Source organism: Glycine soja, chromosome 18 (assembly GCF_004193775.1).
Source record: "Glycine soja cultivar W05 chromosome 18, ASM419377v2, whole genome shotgun sequence".
NCBI lineage: Eukaryota > Viridiplantae > Streptophyta > Magnoliopsida > Fabales > Fabaceae > Glycine > Glycine soja.
Genome location: NC_041019.1, coordinates 45288090 through 45303386, shown reverse-complemented (window position 1 = coordinate 45303386; position 15297 = coordinate 45288090). Strand labels below are relative to the sequence as shown.

General features: G+C 38.9%; 1 pseudogene; it reads left to right on the top strand.

Moving 5' to 3' along the window:
• The first annotated feature begins 1668 nt into the window (after window positions 1-1668).
• Window positions 1669-12097, top strand: LOC114397305 (annotated as a pseudogene).
• The last annotated feature ends 3200 nt before the right edge of the window (window positions 12098-15297 follow it).

Below are 15297 nucleotides of genomic sequence, written 5' to 3'. Positions count from 1 at the left end.
TATCACTAAATCAATCAATACACAAGCATTATGCAACAGATACACTAAGACTCAATCTTGTATGCAATGTGGTACCATGTCAGTGAAAAACCTCATCGAGCGCCTAGGAGTACATGACAAGACAAACCACACACTAGTAAGTCAGGTCACTCTCACTAGATAAAATCATAGGAAGACCAGTCAGAATCACGTTGTTTTGCGAGAATGCTCCAACCATGTGGGATCAGCATAGGCTTCAAGAAGCACTCAAACCGGGTGTATTTACCCCCAAGGCCTAGACTCCAAAGAGTCCATCAGGGCCTCTCCCTCCTGATTCAAGTCCAACCCAGAAAACATTTTAGCACACAGACTCTATCTATGAATTGTACAAAACTCACGACTCCCCAATTGTTCTCAAAATAATTTTATCTTGTTGTACTTGTGATTAAACTTGTCGGGTCCCCACAGTGGTTCCCATCATAATACTCATCGTGCATTAACTCGTTGTCCTTAAAAGGTCTTATAGTCGTGTGATTGTATGATTCATAACTCACAACTCAATGCACATAACATCTCAATGCACATATATATTATACAAGTCAATACATACTCAATTTATCACATACACTCGGTCTCAATCACAATGGTATAATCTCAATTTAACATGCATGAATCATATACACTTTACCTATGAACTATGAAATACACACAACTACTCAATTATTTTCAAAATCATTTTAACTCGTCGCGTCTCAAAGTGATTCAACTCGTTGGGTTCCCACAATGGATCTCATCACAATACTCATCGTGCAAAAACTTATTGCCTTTAAAGGGTCTTATAATTGTGTGATTACACAGTTCATGGCTCACAACTAAATACATACAATATTTCAATACACATTTATCTCACCATCCATCATAGGTTCAATTTGTCACTTACTCACAATTTGAATCACCATTTCATAATCTCAATATAACAATTTATACAAAATGATTCTCACAACATGGGGCGTAAAACCCCTCAAACAATTCACACAATCATATTAAAATCAAGGAATCAAAATCATAGGTCAAAAACACGAAAACATCAAGATCACTCAAGTTTATCAACCAATTTGCATCCAAACATCAATTGATCCGTCAAACACAACAATATTATATTTATAATCATAAAGGAAAATTATAATTCAATAAACATCCCAAAATAAACCTCAATTTAATCCTCTAAGGATTCCTACACATGTTCATTCTAACCCCAATTGTGATAAACTCATCCCTTACCTCTAAGTGGGCTCACATGTGTAGTGCAATAGTGATAGCGGCATCTCTAGTAGCTTTTTCTCAAGCCTTTGCAGGTGTCGTGGGATGCTACCATGTTTGGGGTGTATAATGATAACTTCCCCTTGTACATAAAGCATGAAGATCTTTCTAAAATAGCACATGGTGGTCAATGTTTGAGCATCTCTGTTATCAAATTGTGGATTATGTAAGTCACTTTACATTATTGTTTATTATCTAACTGATTGTTTTAAATTCATACAGAATTTACTTTATTTTAACAACAATAGGCATATGATTAAGGCAAGTATGCAAGCGGGAAATGCCAATGTGTATGGATTCCTTGAGCCACAGTCCATACAGAGATCTGGGCAATCGTAATTTGAATCAGAAACTTATATTAAGAACTGGATGCAAAATTCAAAGAGGGATGTGTACCTAGGAACCTACTTGAATAGGTACATTAAACTGAAAAAAATGAATTTAAATCATGTATGCACTATAATAACTTAATGTTCTCCACTGTAGTGCACATTGGCAAATGGTCGTTATATGTCCTGAAATTCTGATACTGGGGACAGATGTCGTACAGGATGTCACGACATCACGCTTCAGAACATGCAGATTATATTTGACAGTGTGTACAGTTTAAACAAGTAAATAACACAAGAGAATTGTTAACCCAGTTCGGTGCAACCTCACCTACATCTGGGGGCTACCAAGCCAGGGAGGAAATCCACTAAAATAGTGTTAGTTCAAGGTCTAACAGCCACTGTTTACAACCTTCTCACCTAACCACTACCCGTGCGACCTCTACCTAAGAGCCACTCTTAGATATGAGAAACCCCGCTCACTCCCTCTCACTCACTCTCCCGAGTTTACAATTAAATCAAATACACACCAGAGATCAACTCTGAACAAAAGGGATCAACCCTACACACTAGAGATCAACTCTACACACTAGAGATCAACTCTACACACACAGGTCCAACACTTGATGTTAGGATAACATCAAGGTGGCTCACAAAACACTCAAGTCCCAAAACTCACAAAATAACTCTTCAATCCCGGACTTGGTACAAAACTCGTGCAGCCTCCATGTTTTTATAGCAGTGTGTGTGTCTGGGCTGCAACAGCTTGTGCTGGATGAGATCTATCATTCTTCCTGAAAATCTGCACTTAAAGAACTAAAAGATAACGTTTGATCTTTTAGTTTTTATCTTTAATCTTTAATCCCTGAACGAACTCTTCTAGTTTGTAATTCGAACTTTAATTATCTTTTAATTCGTTCCAAAAGATAGATCATCTAATCTCTTGCTAACTGCACAATAATCTGTTAAAGATATAACAGATTTATGTGTCCAGTATTTTCGGGCAAGATGTCAGGACATCGTATCCGACATCGTGGATCCTGCAGCTTCAATGCTTCATTTGACATTTTATCTTGACTTGTGCATTGTGCAGCAACTCCAGTATTTTCGGGCAGGATGTCAGGACATTGTATCCGACATCGTGGATCCTGCAACTTCAATTCTTCATTTGACATTTTATCTTGCCTTGTGCATTGTGCAGCCCGATCTTATTCCTTGACATAACGTTGGACATCATGTGCAGCAACTCCAGCTTTCCTTCATTGTCTAAGTGCTTATGTTTTAACAAAATCTTAGCCAATCTTTTAAAACTCCGTAGAGCTAAGCACTAACAATCTCCCCCTTTGGCAAATTTTGTCTAAAACATACTTAGACACTTCCTGAGCAGGTACGAGCAGTTATGCAAGTGGGATCAGCAACTTTCATTATCAGAGTAATCAAGCACAGCGGAAATTCTTCAAGTTGCAAATCTACAAGTCTTCTCCAGGATGTCAAGACATCTCACGTGACATCAACTTTCTGCTTCTGCTCCCCCTGTCTTCATGCTTACTGCAGCATCTTCTATCAGCTACTAGTAGCTTACATCAGTCATCCTCAGCAGCAGCAGTCTCCCCCTCAAGATCATATTCATACAACTCCCCCTCAAAATCATGAATCATGCATACATCGTTTCCTACTGCCATACATCGTATCAATCATGCATAATACGACTATTGCATACATAGTATCCTACTGCTCAAAATCATGCATAATAGCAAGCATAATACTATTACTCCCCCTTTTTAGACAGAATTTGACAAAAGTAGAATGCATGAACTTAAGGTGCAAATATTACAGACCAATAACTAGTAATTGTTCAAGGGACATGCCCCTTTAGCTAGTAAAAAATATAAAGGTCTGATGATCATGGGGTGGCTTCAGAATCATCATCATCGGATTCTGTATCCTCTGCTGCATCTTCGTCATCGGCTTCTTCTTCTTCTTCCTCAGCTTCTTCTTCTTCTTCCTCAGCTGCTTCACCATCATCAATGCCACTGTCTGAGAGTCTCTTGATCAGGCGTTCCAGCTCCATCTTCTTCTCTGTGTTGGCTTTGATGGTGGCTTCCAGCACCTTGCATGTGTCCTTGAGTTCAGCTATCAAAGCATCTTTGGACACAGCACCTGAAGCAGCAGCTTTCCCTGATGTCGAGACAATGTCTGGGACATGTGTCCCCTCAAACAGTTTGTAATGCAGGGATAGAGGAGATTCTCTCTTCATCACAGAGTCAGTGTAGTTTAACATATTGGGATGTTGACTCAACATAATGCCACACAATACAGTTGGGAAGGCAATGGGTAATTTAACAGCAAAAGATTCTGAATGCTTAACAGTTTGATCAAAAATATAGTTTCCAAAATTAAATTTGGACTTGGTTCCAACAGCATACAGAAATTTACCCAAACCTGTGGCAACAGTGGATGTATGATTAGTGGGTACCCAGTTTGCAGCTCCAATCCTGTGCAGGATTGCATATTTCACACTTAGCTTCCCTGCAGAAAGCTTCCCTTTCTTTGGCCAATGCTGGACTTGTTTGGCAGTGATTTCCTTGGCAATCTGATGCTCAGAAACATCAATATCCACCACTCCTTCAGTAGGTCTGCCCAGGTACTTGTTGATCACAGCAGGGGAGAATCTAACACACTTTCCTCTGACAAACACCTTTTGATACTCATCACTCTTTCTGTTTGTTATGTCAGAGGGAATGTTGACAATGAATTCCCTGACTAGGCCTTCATAACAGTCTCCCAACTTGGTGACTGTCTTCAGTAGTCCAGCAGCCTTGATGAGGTCCATGGTCTCCTTGCAATCCAAGGCATCTCTTCCCAGTTCTCTTTCAACCGCAAGTCTGCGTTGATACACATATTTCCACTTTTCAACATTGCCAATGGAGTGGAAAGAGATGTTGTCCAATGGTGCATCAGGAACATTTCCAGGCACCTTTCTCCCAGATTTCTTGGCCCTCTTTGATGTCGAGACATCTAGTTCGACATCATCATCAGAATCGGATGAGGAAATTTCTTTCCTCTTCTTGGAGGGGATTGCAACCTTGCTCCTTCTGGATGTGGTAGGAGTGATTGGAGTGCTCTTCTTCTGGGCCATAGTTTTGATTCGTCCAGACCTCTTGATGGGGGTTTTTCCCTTTCTGCTTTGTAGTCTTTCTGCAATGCCAGGTGCCAACTTGTTGGCAATGGGTTCCTCATCAGATTCTATCTCTTCAAGGTCAATGAGGTCACCTGGAGCAGGTTCTGGTGCCCTTGGTGCAGGGGTCTTCTCTGTGGCTTGATCTTCTTCTTCTGTTGATTCCTCTTCACTGGGTGAAGGGAGGGCTTCAGCATTTGGAGCGGAAGATGTCGGAACATCTTTCTCAACATCAGGCACAGAAACATTCGGGGTGGAGGATGTTGGAACATCTTCACCAGCATCAGGAACAGAGGCGTCTTTCAAAATGCTATTCACAATACTGCGGATTTTCTTGTCCATCTCCGTGTCTACTTCCCTAGGTCTTGTTGCAAGGCTAGGGTTTTCCGCAATCTTCACTCCCTGTTGTCTTCTGGGAACCAGTTTCTCAGGGACAGAAGCTTGACCAGGAATTATTTGTATGGGTTGGATGTTGAATTCTGGTTGTTCCTGGTGCGGAGATGATGGTACAGAGGGTGAACCAGGTGCTGAAGTTTCTTTTCGTGAGGTAGCCATGGAAAAGCAGAGCGTTTGGAATGGTTTCACAAATTTCTGAGAGCTATTGGGAAATGCTGATGAAAACACGAATGCCACGAAAATATAAATTTGAATGAGGAATGTAGAGGGACGTGAGAAGCAACGGTCGAATTTGCTTTGTAGTGAACGTGCTATTAATGTTAAGTGATACGTTTGAGCACGTTCAGATTGCAGTAGTTGCTATAATTCCTCTAGCAGACAAATGCCCAGCTTGCCCCTCAGTTTTTCAAACTGTTTTGCATCCAATGCCTTTGTGAAGATATCTGCTATTTGTTCCTCAGTGTCAACATGCTCCAGTGTGATAACTTTATCATCAACAAGCTCTCTGATATAGTGATGTCTAATGTCAATGTGTTTGGTTCTGCTGTGTTGCACAGGATTTTTAGAAATACTAATAGCACTCATGTTGTCACAGTACAATGTCATGACATCTTGTTCGACATTGTACTCCTTCAGCATCTGCTTCATCCAAACCAGTTGTGAACAACTGCTTCCTGCTGCAATATACTCTGCTTCTGCAGTAGATAGGGACACACAGTTCTGCTTCTTGCTGAACCATGAAATAAGATTGGTTCCCAAATAGAAACATCCACCAGAAGTGCTTTTTCTGTCATCTGCACTTCCAGCCCAATCAGCATCACAATACCCAACCAGCATTGAATCTGAACAATGACAGTACATAATCCCATAGTCACTGGTGCCATTTACATATTTCAGAATTCTCTTTACTTGAGTCAAGTGACTTATCTTAGGATTGGCTTGATATCTTGCACAAACACCTACTGCATAGGTGATGTCGGGTCTGCTAGCTGTTAAATATAGTAAGCTCCCAATCATGCTTCTGTACAGACTTTGATCAACACTGGTGCCAGCTTCATCTTTTGACAGCTTCAAGTGAGTAGGTGCAGGTGTTCTTTTATGGCTGGCATTCTCCATCCCAAACTTCTTGACAATGTTCTTTGCATACTTGCTTTGTGAGAGGAATATGGAGTCTTCCATCTGCTTCACTTGGAGTCCCAGAAAATAAGTCAGCTCTCCAACAAGACTCATCTCAAATTCAGATTGCATCTGTTGGACAAAATGTCGAAGCATCTCATTCGACATCCCTCCAAACACAATGTCATCAACATATATCTGTGCTATCATCAAGTTTTCAGCATCTTGCTTGACAAAGAGAGTCTTGTCAATTCCTCCCTTCCTATACCCTTGCTGGGTAAGGAACTCTGTTAGCCTTTCATACCAAGCTCTTGGAGCTTGCTTCAATCCATAGAGAGCCTTCTTGAGCCTGTATACATGATCTGGATGAGTTGGATCTATAAATCCCTTTGGCTGCTCCACGTAGGCTTCTTCATTCAGGTATCCATTCAGAAACGCGCTCTTCACATCCATTTGGTACAGCTTGAATTTGAGGATGCAAGCTACACCAAGTAACAATCTGATGGACTCAAGTCTAGCAACTGGGGCAAACGTTTCATCAAAGTCTACACCTTCAATCTGAGTGTAGCCTTGAGCAACAAGTCTGGCCTTGTTTCTGGTTATAACACCTTCTTCATTGGTTTTGTTCTTGAAGATCCACTTGGTGCCAATCACATTAGTTCCCTCGGGTCTCGGAACTAGCTCCCAGACTTCATTCCTTTTGAATTGCTCCAATTCTTCTTGCATAGCATTGATCCAGAACTCATCAGTCAGTGCCTCTTTCACATTCTTGGGCTCAATTTTGGAGACAAAACATGAGTTGGAGACAATCTCAATCTCCCTTGATCTTGTAGTGACTCCTCTGTTTGGATCTCCTATAATCAGCTCCTTGGGGTGCATCTTCTGGATTCTAATGGAGGGTCTCTTGTCAGGTTGGTTGATGTTTGATTCATCTGTAGCAGAATCAGAGTTTTCTGCATTTTCTCCACTTTTAGCTGCATCTGCTACATAGTCTCCCAATGTTCTGACATCTTCTTCGACATCATTCTTTCTTGCTGGAGTTAGATCATCAACAACCACATTGATGGATTCCATCACAGTTCTGGTTCTGGAATTGAATACTCTATATGCTCTGCTGTTTGTAGAGTATCCCAGGAATATTCCTGCATCACTCTTGGGATCCATCTTTCTCCTTTGCTCTCTATCTGCCAAAATGTAACATGGACTTCCAAAGATGTGGAAGTGCTTGACAGTTGGCTTCCTCCCTTTCCAGATTTCATACAGTGTGGTTGGAGTCCCTCTTCTAAGTGTGACTCTGTTGTGGATGTAGCATGCTGTGTTCATGGCTTCAGCCCAGAGATTATAGGGAAGTTCTTTGGCATGAAGCATGACCCTAGCAGCCTCTTGCAAAGTCCTGTTTTTCCTTTCAACTATGCCATTCTGTTGTGGTGTAATGGCTGCAGAGAACTCATGAGTGATGCCTTCAGATGTGCAGAATTCAGTGAACCTGCTGTTTTCAAACTCTCTGCCATGGTCACTCCTGATTCTCTTGATGACACAGTCCTTTTCTCTTTGAAGTCTTAGACTCAACTCCTTGAATACTTCAAAGGTGTCTGATTTTTCTCTGATAAAGTTGACCCAGGTAAATCTGGAGAAATCATCCACAACAACATAGGCATACCTCTTTCCTCCAAGGCTTTCAACTTGCATAGGCCCCACCAAGTCCATGTGAAGTAGTTCCAGCACCCTGGAAGTGGTCTGATGTTGAAGCTTCTGGTGGGACATCTTGACTTGCTTTCCAATCTGACATTCACCACAAATTCTGCCTTCTTCTATTTTCAGATTGGGAATGCCTCTAACAGCACCTTTGTCAATGATTTTCTTCATGCCTCTTAAGTGCAGATGTCCAAATCTTTGATGCCATATTCTGACTTCATCTTCTTTGGAGGATAGACATGTGGAGGAGTAACTGGTTTCTTGAGGTGTCCATAGGTAACAGTTGTCCTTTGATCTGCTGCCCTTCATTAGAACTTCACTCTTCTCATTTGTCACCAAGCATTCTGACTTTGTGAAGTTTACATTGAATCCTTCATCACACAGCTGACTGATGCTGATCAAGTTTGCAGTCAGTCCCTTCACCAGCAGTACTTTGTCCAGTCTAGGAAGTCCATCATGAACTAGCTTTCCCATTCCAGTGATCTTTCCTTTAGAACCATCTCCAAATGTCACATAGCTAGTGGAGCAAGGTTCAATGTTCACCAGGAATTCTTTGACTCCTGTCATGTGTCTGGAACAGCCGCTATCTAGGTACCAATCTTCCTTAGCTGATGCTCTAAGTGAAGTATGAACAACAAGACTGACCATCTTGTGTTTTGGAACCCACATCATCTTCTGTCTGCTGCTGCTACTTTGAGATCCATGATGTGGATGGCCATGTAGATGATAGCAAAAGGGCTTTATGTGACCATACTTGCCACAGTAGTGACACCTCCACTTCTTTCTTTTACTTCTTTTACTCTTTTTCTGCTGCGTTCCATGATGTCGAGACCGATGTTGTGACATCGTGGCTCCAGTGCTGTTTTTGGCAGGAACAAATCCTGTCATGGTTATTCTGCCAGCAGATTTAGGATTAAACCCAAGTCCTCTCTGGTTTCCAACATTCTTCCCAAGCTGTAGCACCTCATCAAGCATATCTGAGCCTTTATTCAGCATCTTTATTGATTTGGTCATGTTTTCCAGTTTAGAGTTCAGAAAACCGACTTCTCCTTTAAGCTCAGAGATCTCCTCTTCATGTGCCTCCTTCTCAGCCTCCAGATTTGCAATGACCTTCTTTAGTTGTGCTTCTTGCTGAAGAATCTTCTCACTTTTGATGCATAGTTCTCGATAGGATATAGCAAGCTCATCAAAAGTGATTTCACTATCTGTATCACTTGAATCTTCAGCAGATTCAAATCTCCCAGTGAGTGCATTCACATCTCTGTCAGAATCACTTTCTTGTTCACTCTCTGTATCATCAGACCGACATACAGAAAGTCCTTTCCTCTGCTTCTTGAGATGAGTGGGACATTCAGCTATGATGTGTCCATAGCCTTTACACCCATGGCATTGAATTCCTTTGCTGTGACTGGGCTTTTCATCTGATCTTTTCTGGTCTTTACTACCTTTCCTGATGTCGAAAGGGATGTTCTGGACATGTGGTTTCTGCCTCCTGTCCATTCTGTTCAGCACTTTGTTGAATTGCTTTCCAAGGAGCACAACTGCATTAGCCAGTCCTTCATCAGTATCCAGGTCATACTCATCTTCTTCTCCTTCATCATTGGACACGAACGCCAAGTTCTTACTCTTCTTTTCAGCCCTATCCGAGAGTCCTAGCTCAAAGGTTTGAAGGGAACCAATGAGTTCATCTACTCTCATGTTGCAAATGTCTTGGGCCTCCTCTATTGCAGTGACTTTCATGTCAAATCTCTTAGGCAAGGATCTGAGGATCTTTCTCACCAGCTTTTCATCTGTCATTCTTTCTCCCAAGGCAGTGCAGGCATTGGCAATTTCAAGAATGTTCATGTGGAAGTCATGAATACACTCTTCCTCCTTCATCTTCAGATTTTCGAATTTTGTGGCCAATAGTTGCAATCTGGACATCTTCACTTTGGAGGTTCCTTCATGAGTGGTTTTCAGGATCTCCCATGCATCCTTGGCCACTGTGCATGTGTTGATTAGTCTGAAGATATTCTTGTCAACTCCATTGAATAGAGCATTCAAAGCTTTGGAGTTTCCAAGTGCCAATTCGTCTTCTTCTTTTGTCCAGTCTTCTTCTGGCTTCAATTCATTAGAGGGCTTTCCTTCTGTGTCCAGCATCTTGGGATGTTCCCAGCCTTTGATGACAGCTTTCCAGGTTCTGCTATCCAGTGATTTGAGGAAGGCCACCATCCTTGCTTTCCAGTATTCATAGTTGGTTCCATCCAGAATTGGTGGTCTGTTCACTGGTCCTCCTTCTTTCTCCATGTTCATCAGAATTTATCTCCCTAGATCTCACTCAGTGATTTCGAGTGCCTGCTCTGATACCAAATGAAATTCTGATACTGGGGACAGATGTCGTACAGGATGTCACGACATCACGCTTCAGAACATGCAGATTATATTTGACAGTGTGTACAGTTTAAACAAGTAAATAACACAAGAGAATTGTTAACCCAGTTCGGTGCAACCTCACCTACATCTGGGGGCTACCAAGCCAGGGAGGAAATCCACTAAAATAGTGTTAGTTCAAGGTCTAACAGCCACTGTTTACAACCTTCTCACCTAACCACTACCCGTGCGACCTCTACCTAAGAGCCACTCTTAGATATGAGAAACCCCGCTCACTCCCTCTCACTCACTCTCCCGAGTTTACAATTAAATCAAATACACACCAGAGATCAACTCTGAACAAAAGGGATCAACCCTACACACTAGAGATCAACTCTACACACTAGAGATCAACTCTACACACACAGGTCCAACACTTGATGTTAGGATAACATCAAGGTGGCTCACAAAACACTCAAGTCCCAAAACTCACAAAATAACTCTTCAATCCCGGACTTGGTACAAAACTCGTGCAGCCTCCATGTTTTTATAGCAGTGTGTGTGTCTGGGCTGCAACAGCTTGTGCTGGATGAGATCTATCATTCTTCCTGAAAATCTGCACTTAAAGAACTAAAAGATAACGTTTGATCTTTTAGTTTTTATCTTTAATCTTTAATCCCTGAACGAACTCTTCTAGTTTGTAATTCGAACTTTAATTATCTTTTAATTCGTTCCAAAAGATAGATCATCTAATCTCTTGCTAACTGCACAATAATCTGTTAAAGATATAACAGATTTATGTGTCCAGTATTTTCGGGCAAGATGTCAGGACATCGTATCCGACATCGTGGATCCTGCAGCTTCAATGCTTCATTTGACATTTTATCTTGACTTGTGCATTGTGCAGCAACTCCAGTATTTTCGGGCAGGATGTCAGGACATTGTATCCGACATCGTGGATCCTGCAACTTCAATTCTTCATTTGACATTTTATCTTGCCTTGTGCATTGTGCAGCCCGATCTTATTCCTTGACATAACGTTGGACATCATGTGCAGCAACTCCAGCTTTCCTTCATTGTCTAAGTGCTTATGTTTTAACAAAATCTTAGCCAATCTTTTAAAACTCCGTAGAGCTAAGCACTAACATGTCCTAAGGACAATGTTATCATCTGGTTTTGTTCCTTACACAATAGGCCCGACAACTACTTGAAATGAATTATTAATAGGTCAGTTGTATTTTGTAATACATTTACATTACCATTAGTCAGGAACATCAATATTTTAATTGTACAATACGCATGCTTGTTTCTATTGAACAATGCTTTGAAAGGATTCGACGATAGTCTACAAAGTAAATTCGAGCCTGTTGCTAGATGGATTGTAGTTAAAGTAAGTGATTTAAACAATGCTTGTGGCCTTAAAAATTAAATTTTATTACTCTATACACTAATTTTTGGTTAACTTTGAATATCTAAATATCGTATTCAATTTAGTGTAATAAGAAAAAAGGAAGCACTAAGTGCAGGTACTACGTAATGCATTGGATGCCAACGATAGTCTTAGGAAGTTTCAAGGATAATTGGGAAATGACAATTGTTTACTTCAAAAGTAATTCAATTTGTTATAATTGTTATTATGTATACTTATGAACTTATGTTTTATTATATCATGCAGTATTTTAATGATCCAAGACCATTGGAACCAAAGAGAATTAAGGCACTTCGTATTCAGTGAGCAAGATATTATCTAAAAGTTAAAAATGAAACACTAGGTGTTTCAGTAATTTTAGAAATGTAGATTTTTCTTAATTTAGATTTGTTACAATTCATTTTATGTATTGACTTTAATTACTTTAAATATTATTTTTAATTCATAGTAAATATTCAATTTTTATGGACTTTCTGCTAAAAACTGTTTGCAAACGGTCTGAAAACTGTATGGATTGGTTTTGATTTTCAATTTGCAGGTTAATTTGGGGTAATTAAAAAAATAGACAATATATTTAAAAAAATCCAAAAAAACAACATCGGCAATCATAAAAATTGATGTTGTTGTTTAAAAACAACATCGATTTTACTAAAAATTGATGTTGTTTTTGCTCACCAACATCGATTTTTAGTAAAAACCGATGTTACTAAGCATAACACAATATTGGTTTTTAGTAAAACTGATGTTGGGGAGTACAAAACAACATCGGTTTTTTTGAAAAATTGATGTTGTGAGTCAAACTTAACATTGGTTTTCTAAAAACTGATGTTGTTTCGTACATATTTTACATTTTTTTGTTATTTCTTACTATATGACATCGGTTTTTTATAAAACTGATGTTGTGGGGTTTATCTTAACATCAATTTTAGTAAAACTGATGTTAATGTTATTACTTTTAACATTGATAGTTTCAACATCAATTAATAATCAATGTTGAAAGTCCTTAATAATCGATGTTAAAAGTCTATTTTATAGTAGTGTGGTGATGGTGTTGGGACTGAATCGGCCATGATTGGTCATGAAGAACGAAGCTAAAAAGATGTTGAAGCACAATGATAAACTAATACCATATTTTTAGAACTCAAAAGTGTACAAAAAGAGGTAAACAAAATTGCATTATTAGGTGATTCACCCATACACTATCAAGAGATAAAAGGAACCATTTATATAGAAAGGAACCCTTGACAAACATATAGCTAACTAACTAAAAAGACCAAGTCAAACTAATTTAACAATAGAAAATAACTACTTATTTAACTCTAATACGGGTTGGGTTGGGTTCAAAAAATAGAACCCGTTACACAATCCATTTATGATTGGATCTTAACTAGATTGAGTCACATTTAATCAGAACTATTAAAAAATCCAACACAATATAATTGGGTCGGGTTGAGTCGTTGGTAAAGCCCAACCCGTGAACACTCCTAATTTTATGACACAAAGTTGTTTAGAAACTTGGGATCAAAATTGACTTTGAGTGTATAATTACCAAAAAGAATTTTAGTATCCATGTATACTTTTTATATTCTATTGTAATTCTTTATATATGTATACATATATAATTTAAAATTAAACAGCTTGAACTTTCTTTACAAATAAAAACTTAGAAAATTAATTGACATAAAAATGAAATTCAAAGTATATAACAAAAAAGATACAAATAAGAGAAATAGTTTGTAGTACAAAACAACTTAATTTAACATACAATAACAACACTAGTTTGTTTTCTTGAATTGTATCATTTGATCTCACATTGAATCTCGAATATGATCCATCTCAGATGAAGAAACCACATTTAAAATTTTCCTTTGGTCTGAGATAATCATCCTGTGATGACTATCATCATTTGTGTTAAGAGTTACATTTTCATCTTCAAAATGAAGAAAATCCATATCAGTTTGTGCATGATTTTTAATAAAATTATGTATAGTTATTGTTGCACAAACTATTTCAACTTGTGTTTTAAATGTGTTTCAAATTTGTACTTAAGCATGTATCGCAAAATTGAAAACTTATTCTTCCATACACCAAAAGTTAGGTGATAACGTCTATAGCACCAAATGCATATAACGTATTGGCAATATTACAATACTTATATAATAATTAAGCTCAATCTGCTGATCTCAGTTCACAATGGGAATAGTACCAATAACAAGTGAAAAGGATAATGAAAGCCTTTTCTCAATACACACAAAGAAGGATGAATGCTCCCTTTAAAAGACCAGAATGAATGGAGGGTTAATAAATAGAAGAATGAACATATACATGGTTATTAAAGCTAAAGGATCGATATTTAAGAAACCTAACAATGCAGGAAGCATTAACCACATTTTCACCAATGAATGATACATTGGGGTGCAAGACTTGGATACTAATGCAAGTCATACTACAAAAGGGAAATATTTTCTTTTTAGCATTAAAAACAAAGGAGGATGGATGCTCCTTTTGAAGACCAGAATGAATGGAGGAGGGTTAATGAATAGAGAAATGAACATATACATGATTATTAAAGCTAAAGTTTGCAAATACTAACCACATTTTCACCAACGAATGATACATTGGGGTGCAAGACTTGGATACTAATGCAACCCATACTACAAAAGGGAAAAATTTTCTTTTTAGCATTAAAAACGAAGGAGGACGAATGCTCCTTTTAAAGACCAGAATGATTGGAGGAGGGTTAATAAATATAGAAATGAACAGATACATGATTATTAAAGCTAAAGATCCTCAAATATTAACCACATTTTCACCAACGAATGATACATTGGGGTGCAACACTTGGATACTAATGCAACCCATTCGACAAAAGGGAAGGTGTTATCATAATATATTTTCTTTCTTGCATGCCATAGTGATGACAGACTTATCAACAGATGAAAATCAATACTCATTCAACAATCACCAACCACCAATAAATACTCGGGTACCATGTTATGCAGGAAGTGCTCCATCAGATTTTCATATGTCAAACACGCAAGTCATGGGGTGGCTTGTAACTACTGCAAACAAAAACTGTTGGGCTCTTTTTGGTTATTTGCTAGTGATTATTAAATGGGAAGGGTATTAACATCTGGGGTAATGAACTTTGTTATGTGATCTACATAATTACGTAAGCTGTTAAGGTACTACTGGTACCATCTCATTGATATGTATAATTTTTGTGTGCGGAGTGTCAAGTGAAGTTTCCTTATAAGCAGAGCACAAATGAAACCCACACACAACTCACAAACACACGCAACATGAGAAAAATGAAGGGCAAAATGAGAAAAACCAGACCCAAAGTTAAAAATTGATTCTCCCTTGAAGCAGAAGCTACCCTAAGTAGCTTCACCACAAAATCGATTTTGTGACGCACAATCAGGTTTACTGGAATATCCAAAAATGTTGGTTAACCATTTTTCTCTGTTGGACCAGTGGAGATGCACGTTTGAGGATGGAGAACG